This window comes from Linepithema humile, chromosome 2 (genome assembly GCF_040581485.1).
Source record: "Linepithema humile isolate Giens D197 chromosome 2, Lhum_UNIL_v1.0, whole genome shotgun sequence".
Taxonomy (NCBI): Eukaryota; Metazoa; Arthropoda; class Insecta; order Hymenoptera; family Formicidae; genus Linepithema; species Linepithema humile.
In genome coordinates, this window is record NC_090129.1 from 16,869,990 (window position 1) to 16,878,859 (window position 8,870).

Here is an 8,870-nt window from a genome sequence, read left to right on the forward strand (position 1 = left end):
GTTCGCGGTATAAAAGAAAATGCTAGAAAACGAACGTGGAAGGCTTTTGCGTGCCAGTGCAGGTGTCACGTATGCAACACGCACGAGGATGTCACCGTGGAATGTGCATCACGCCGAGGAAGCCACAGATTTATTGCATAACGCGATCCGCGGTTGTACCACGGCTGCGTAATTTTGCTTGTGCTATTTGTAATTTTGTTTTAGGAGACTTTTATCAGACTAACTTGAAGATGGCTAAAAAATAAAAATTGCAAAAATGCAATAAAAATAGAAATAGAAACGGATAAATGTCAGGAACGAAGCTATTCTGCTAATTAATATATTAATTTATATTAATTTTCTTTGTAAAAGAATAGAGAAGGAATATATCTTTCTTACATTTATAAGGCAATGCAGAATTATTCGAAGTGTGTATTTCTATTTTTGTTAGGCGTAAATTTTTTTCTAAATTTTTAATCCCGGAATGCATTCTAGAGATCGTTTATTAAAGTCAGAATTTTCTCTTCATTTGGATGTATTATTATGCAAGAATAAATTGCACGGCGCGACTTCGAAAGTGTAGAATTTCAAATGGACGTAGTTACTCAACTACCAATGCAAACTAGAACCAACCTTACTTTTGCTTTTGTATGTTCAGGCGGGATAAAGTTTAATAACCATCGGTCAGAATTATAAAATGCATATATCTACATGTGGAACATATTCTACCAGAGACACGTGGAAAATTAACTCATTTTTTTTTGCTATTTTTCCAGAAAGTTTATTTCTAACAAATTGGTGTAGTAAGCAATACGTGAGATTTTATGGTATACTCGTTGGGCGGCTTTTTTATAACTAGTTTCGTGTGTAATTGCTTGTTTATTGACTATAAAAGCTTATATCGTTATGTTATAATAATTTCTAACATGCGAATGATATAAAGAAGATATTGCATCCTTTAAGAAACTTTAGAAGTCTATTTCTCAGACTTTATGCACTTGGAATGTACATTTCTAAAATGTAAAAACTGTTCAATTGTGCAGCATAGCAATACATAGGACGTTACACTCTTGAGTTGAATGCAATATCTGCTTGCTCCGGGCTGCCGGTCGTATTTATAGGCGTAATGTATCGCACGCAGCTAGATTAAGCAGATAAACTTCGATATGAGTCGATTCCGATTGTCTCCCGCTGGTCAAGTAACATACCATCTCGCCGCTTTCTCACTCCTGCCTTCATTCGTTGCTGCATCACGAGGCAGATCGCTGCAACTAGATGCACTTGCTCTCGAGCTTGTAAACTATTTGCGTAAAAAGGGCTGTCGCGTTTCTGCGATTCATTATTTAGTGCCGATATCATCTCGGACGGAGATCGAACAGCATGTTGAATTTCGAAGAGCAAAAATGTACATACATTATTTTTACTTTTCACAACCCAATATAACAGTGCGCGTGTACATAGTTTATGCTTATGTTAATTGAATACGCAATTGTGATTTTACAAATCGTTAAACTTTTCCATGTTTTCGGCAAACATGCAAACTTATACGAGTATATATTCTAATTGTAAAAAGAGTACATCTGTGAAGAATAATATTTTAGAGACTTTTTTACATATTTGTTCGCGAGCAGCAGTGCGAACCTTCTAGAAGCATCAAGGCCTTGTCGAAGGACATAGTCAGCCGGTAATTGTTGATGCCGATAATCAAAACATTGGCCTACGTGACAAACAGCATTGTTTGCACAGCAACGACGTTCGCACTGCTGGTCGCTCCTGATAGGCCTAATTAGATCGCGAGATCTATTGACAATTGTCATTCGTGGATCCATCTCCTTTTCGTTAGAAAAGGACCAACGTTTCGGAGCGCGCTCCGAACGAGCACCCGGGCAGTCGAACGCGAGAAACGTGCGAGCGAGTATTAAGTCGGTCCTCTAAAAGTTAATAAGGAGATGTGGGAGTTAGAACGGAGTCCGCGCGATTACGGGTCTTCGCGATCCGCGTAAAATGTACATGGTAATTATGTGACTTTGCTCATTAAAGATCTTTATGTCAATTGTCGTTCAGTCTGATTTTACCGGCACCTATCAGTCACAAGCTGATTAGTGTTCCGAGCCGTCGGTGTGATAACGAACCAAGATTCGCTCCCCGAGCTATCGGAGGCGTACTCGTGAACAATATTATATGTTACTTATTGTAACTTTCTTACATAACATACTTATACAATTATTTATATTTTATTGAAAAATTATAAATTGTGTAGAAATATGTTTATAACAAATATAATTAAAATCCAAATTTTAGTTTTGTTTTATCAATATGTCTTGCAAATATATGCAATGCAATTAATAAACTATATAAGAAAAAATGGACGTTATGCATATGTTAACTGAACTAATTATGCAAGAAGAAATCTACAGTTACTTTTCTTTCTCATTTATCAATTTTTTTTCGAGATAACTATACATGCGTGTAATATTTTCTAAAATGTTTTTTAGCCAGAAAGTGTAATTGGAGTAAACTTCCTCTTGTATAACTACATCCATTTATAGAGTCACTTATAATTAACAGGGAAATTATACGCACGCAAAGATATTGCTTAAGTTGATTTATTACATCATCGGAGAAACACGAAACATCAAACATTAATGTTTCGTTTTTTAATGCAAAAGCGCGAAATGCATATGTAACGCGTTCAATAGTCGGACTCGAAATTTGTGAGTGTATTGCTTTTTCGCAGCTACTTGTAATGTCAGACGTATATAGCAGTCTTTTTTTTCTGTATTCTTGGAAGAATATAAATACGTACCCACGAGAAATTAGATAATCGCAAGAAAAAAAAGAACGCAATGCAAGAAAGCGATAATTGTGTACTGTGTATTTTGTGCGATATTAAGTCTTGTGAATGATCAACTCTCATAATTATTTATATAGCCGTTGTGGTTAACGGAAAAGCGTTTGTTAGTGCAAGTAAGCGTGAGTTATAGGCACGTTGATATCTGCTCTGGTTTATTGCCGCTTTCTCGCTGATATTTATGTATATCGCGCCATATATCATATGTTTCAATTTCGTGCGGTATTTATGGAGCGCGCTGGCATTCGCGTGAAAAGCGCGCCGGGCTGAACTTGCAGAGAATAATACGGATGTCGGGTAAAAATATTCATGAATACGTAACGAAATTAATTTTTAAACGGCCCGAGGATGAATGCAACTGACGGCTCGTCGTTGTGACGGCAAAAGCGACATTGAGGAACGAAATGTGACAGTTAATTTTTAGGTCATACAATTTAACGTACCATTTATGATTATTTTATTTTGGTATTATCTGATAAATGTGTATCCCTTCTTGATTTATAAATGCTTGACTTTTCGTGGAAATAGATTTTTATATTTAGTTCTCCATACATAAATGACTTTTAGTTTTATTAAAAAAATTTACTTTTATATTTTTTAGATTTCTGCAAAATAAATTGATAGTTTAATGATTCAAAATCGTCTGTATATTACTCGTAAGTTTGTTGCGCAGTACGCAATGCAGCGTAGCGTCGCAATCGACACGCGTATCTTGCGCACGCTTTAATGCTACATCTTCCGTTCATTTTTGAATTCTCAGTGGAAACACGCGTCACAAACGGAGCCTTCCATCTCGACTGGTTATGATATATATATGTGGGCACATCCATTTACATATTAATGTATCGTATTTTGAGATGAAACGCTTTCTATGCTTCAAAATATTCAATGATGACAAAAGCAACAAAGTGCATTGCGTTGCACGCTGTAGGCAACTTTCTCGCGATTTTTGTATGCATCCTTCTTTGACATGCGTTTCAATATCACAGATATATTTGTCTTTTAAAGAGTCTTTGATTATCGAAATATAGAATAAATACTAACGATTTTACACTTATTTCGGATAAAATATTTATATGTTTGAATAATGCATATTTAACAAATTTTAGAAATATATCTTCCATAATTAAAAGAATTTTTATATTTAAATCTCGACTGTGATACAAAATTGTTTTTGCATATAAATTATAAAATAAATCTGATACATTAAATATTATCTCGGAGGAATGCATACAATATATATATTGAATATTATATCAATTTTGATAATATACACATTTTTTCAAAGAAATAAAGTACATACCTATTAATATAATCAATTTTTTTCTCTTATCAGTTACTTCTTCCAGTCGTTACGTTTCTTTTTGAGATAATGGTCTTGCTACTTTTCTGGTCATTATTTTTCCTTCAATCTCCAATGAGGAATATTCATATATTTTTTGTGTAGCGGAAATGGAATATTCATGCGTGTGCAAATTATAAATATGTAAATTTCTCGTATTTTTATTGTCTTATAAATCTAGCACTGAATATTAACTGTTAATATTAATATTAATCTTCCATTCTTATAAACGAATGAAAGAAATTTTTATTTGCAGTAATATACATACATTTCTGTGTACATTTAAATTAAAAACCATTAATTTTGACAACAGATTAATAAATTGAGGTATTATTCTCTTTTACCATATGTTTTCTTCTTACCTTCAGTATGCTGCCTTTTTGAGATAATGGGCTCACTTCAAGTCTCACTATTACTCGAAGTACATTACCCTCCAATCTTCGAAGCCTACATGGAAACGCGTATCACGAACGAGTTAGCCGGCTCTGGGATGGATATAATGTCCGTACGTGGGTAGGTCGACTTACATATTAATGTAATACATAATCACGCAGAGATTGGAGAGGCAGGACCCCGGTTCCTCAAGATGAATGAACCGTAGAGCATGCTGAAAAGGTATGCGGTTGATCCAATGTGTCGTAATCCTGACCGCGCAGGCATGATCTGCTCAGTCAGGATTGTATCTAAGTTATCACAAATATAGCCGACATCTTTCCAATCAAGTCTCTACGTACACATATTGAAAGAAGCGTGGAATACGTTCTTGTTTCATTTCAAACAAGTGGAATAAATTGTGCCTCGTCAATATATACATATTTTTTGTGACAATTACTCATGTCTTGAATAAAGTATTTTTCAAAAACATAAAAATTTGAGAAATTTTGTGATATATTGTATGTGATAATCTCAATTATGATATTGCAATATTTCTAATCGTTATATAATTAAAAAAATATTCCACAAATTTAATAGAATATTTGTTGAAAGAATATATTATATTCAGATAAAGTACTATTTTTACTAATTAGCTTTGAGTACTTTTCTGAAATTATTTTAATAACAATATTTCAGATTACACGTCCTCCTAATTCGTGCTCTGATATTGATTTATTGTTGACTGTGAAAACATTTTAACTATTAATTCCAATAATTGTACATATGTATTTTAAATTATTGCTTAGAAACGCAACGTGAGTGCTTTGAGGATTATAAGTGGCTTTGACGTTACTTGTATGTCCGTTTTAATCCGCATACTTCGACAGACGGCATGCATGCGCGCCTACACGTTATAATGCTAACATAAGCAATGCCGATCGGAGAAAACTCCGATTGTAGTTAGCCGCTATCAGATCTTGCTCAGGTCGGTAAGGAGTGTCTGGGAAAACGCACTCACCATGTGCACGCCATATACATAAGTGTCTCCGATTGGCGGAAGGATGTACATAGAGCAATTAGAAAGTCGATATCTATTCCTACGAGAAACTCCGAATGTCTCGTTTCTCTCTCGAAATATTGAAGCAATCGATTGAATATAATAATAATGTATGTTAATGTTGTTGTAATTTAATATTGCAATTATTTGTTAATTTTATAGTTGTTCGTATTGAATGGAATATTGGAATATATTCGCATTTATGTATAATATAATTGTAAATATATAGTTTTAGAAATATTCTGGTAATAAAAGGCTATAAATTATTAGCAAAGACAAATAATAAATAAGATTTTTCAGTAACTACAATATTTTTTACATTACTTCACAAAAAATAAGGAACATTTTTCAGTCGCATAACTTGGCCGAAAGAAATTGTAACAAAATTTGTAGTTTTTGGTATTTGGTGATGAATTTTTCGAGAAAAATTTTTTTATTGAATCTTTAACACTGCAGAGTGTTGAAAAAATGTAATTTTAAGAAACAAAACAATGTGCTTTTTGTTTGCGCTCAGAAGTGTGATGATAAAGATGTTTAAAAAAATGGCCTAAAAAACTTCAAGCTTTAGACTACTTTCTTGATTTTTTATCTACGAGCAATTTTACGTGTCTGAGAAAAGTATTTTCTATTTTTTATATCATACATTTATGCTATATCTAACATTATTATTTTACAATAGAATTTTTTCAGACAACATATTTCCGAAATAAATTTTATGCTTTTGTTGACACGTTCTTAAAACATCGCACATGTTACACTTAACATTTAATTATGTGAGTTAATTTTATTCAATAATTTCAATTATAGTTGACAATTGTTGATAACTCACTTTTGTAACAATTATACTTTTTTAGAACGGTTTCTACATCTATTATTGCAGAGAACGTAACGTTAATTTTGAAGCATCTTGTATAGAGCAGATGTGGAATGGTCTTTCTATTTCTACGCTACAGATCAACACCGGCTTTATACTAATTCCAAAGTATCGAAATGATTAATGAAAATACAGCGTGTACAGGCGAATGCGCAAGAATCGCTCGTCTTTCTCTCGCTCTCGCTCGTTACAGTATGTGCGTCCTGCACCTTTGTCCATGCGGGATCTCCGAGAGGACAGCTGAGACGTGGAATGCACGTTTTTCGCCGCGTGAAATCTCGCAGCCTGCGGGACGTCGGGGAGGCGGAAGAAGGCTTCGAGCATGATTATCGTCTACCTACGAATCATTCATTGTCGCTTTAGACAATAGAGATTACTTTATCTCCGGCAATGCAGGTCTTGCGCGTAAGCGCATATGCGCCTTACGTCACACCGGACTCGACTTTCTCGACGGATCGCTGTGCACGCGTCAAGTGTCCGCATTGGCCAATCGTAATTTATTTCTCGCTGCAGTTGCCTAATATGTAGACCGACCGTGCTCGCGTTCAGCTCATAACTCACCGAATAAAATAGAAAAAAAGAAGGAATAATGGACGTTTAATCAAGATTTATGCGCGTCGCGGGAGTTCCGCGCGTGCGAGTGCTAATTCGATTCGCTGGAAAATTCGCGCAAAAAAACTAACTCACCTTGCTGCGTGATCTCCTTACAATTAAAATTTATTCGTTCGCGTGAATAGTGGTGCAGGTTGTAATAAAGCTTGGAACGTTTGTAAGTGTGACATATGATATAGTTTGATCGAAAGTGTAAGTTTATATTATTTCTTACAACAAGAGTTCGCGCCGTATCTCAAGCGAAATATTTATGAAATAATATCAAATCTAAACATATGATCAAATATTGGAATAATGTTAAGAAATAATTATTATAATTTATAATTATATATTTTAATATAAAAATGATATGCGGGTTATAAAACAATTACAACGATATTTTAATATTTGCATATTATAAACTGATTATTAAATTGTTTCCTCTAAAAAGAATTATACATTTTAATTACAGCGGAATTCTACTATATTTATTCGTTCGGCCGATGCAGTGCACATGTGCGCGGCTGACAACACTTGAACATACCGCATAAAACAATCGAGCGGCTTTGTAATAAAGCTGAGACGCGATAACGTGATGGAATGGAAGATATCGTGCGGCAGGCTTTGGAGTTATACCTTCCAATCGGCGACAAACATATTTCGCTCGGAATCCGAGCGGACTTTTATCGCATCACATCGTTGGAGACTTTGATTAGACGCCGCGCATTCGCGCATATGCGCCTATGAGTCAATCGCGACATACCACACACAGACTTTTTATTACACAACATCAGTCATGCGTATTACAGGCCAGCGCGTGCTTAATTAAATTTTAAAGAAGCTTTAAATATCTATATATGAATGATGATGTCCCTGATAGGTCTAAAACAAGCATTTTTGCCAATTTATCATATGATACGCCATGTTAAAACTGCATCCATTTTTACCGCATTGTGCTATTTATATCATACTTGTTTCTCGTTCTAACAGTTATCTCACTAATATCAATTATTAAAATTTTTCCATTTGTCAGTCAACAAGGCACGATTATCTAATTAATGCATTTGCTGTCAAACCAGCTGATCCTAGTGCATTTGTATTCCTTTCGAACAAATGCATCGCTATTTTCACCATTTATCCTCATAATCGATAACATCTGAAACGCACGCGAACATTCGAAATAATCGTTGGCCCATTGAAGCATGAACTCATTAAGTACAGCTTACATGTACAGAACTACAATGCGTATCGAAAGGAGAGGCACGTAACGGGAAAAAAAGCAACTATTCACGGATTAATTCATAGTTCACGCCAGTGAACTATGAATTAATGAAGGTCTTTGTTTTCAATCGTGTATGCTTGATTAACATCGGTTTGCACCGGCAATATTTTTTTTCCGAAGGTGCACACATAAAGTCAGTCACTGAATATTTTTTTTCACTATGCGGAATACACAGCCCGTGTATACACATATGTGATCAGGCGTATGCACGCGCGCAAAACGCTTCACTCGCGCTCCGGATGGAATCAAACAACTTTTTTTCGCCGCCTGGTATCGCGTTCGCGGGAATATGTGCGAGGATAGCTTAACTATAACTCTTCGATAATACAGCTGTTTGGCTTTTTCTCGTTTCCCGGCTCGGCTGTGTTGTTGTTAGACACTTTCTCGAATATGCGATGCGATGTAAAATGTCAATCTCTTTTTACAAAACCAAGGATTTTAGCGACTATTGGATCAGTCATTTTTGTTAAACGTTTATATTTAACACAATTTGCTTATCTACATAGGCAGATCTGAAAT

The 8,870-nt window shown here is 34.9% G+C and overlaps 1 long non-coding RNA gene across 1 annotated transcript; it reads left to right on the forward strand.

Annotated features, from left to right (window-relative positions):
• Nucleotides 1-495: 495 nt before the first annotated feature.
• On the forward strand, nt 496-5,061 carry LOC136997930 (uncharacterized). Its single transcript, XR_010888473.1, has 2 exons — nt 496-1,992; nt 4,541-5,061. It is a non-coding gene; the product is annotated as an uncharacterized lncRNA (long non-coding RNA).
• The last annotated feature ends 3,809 nt before the right edge of the window (nt 5,062-8,870 follow it).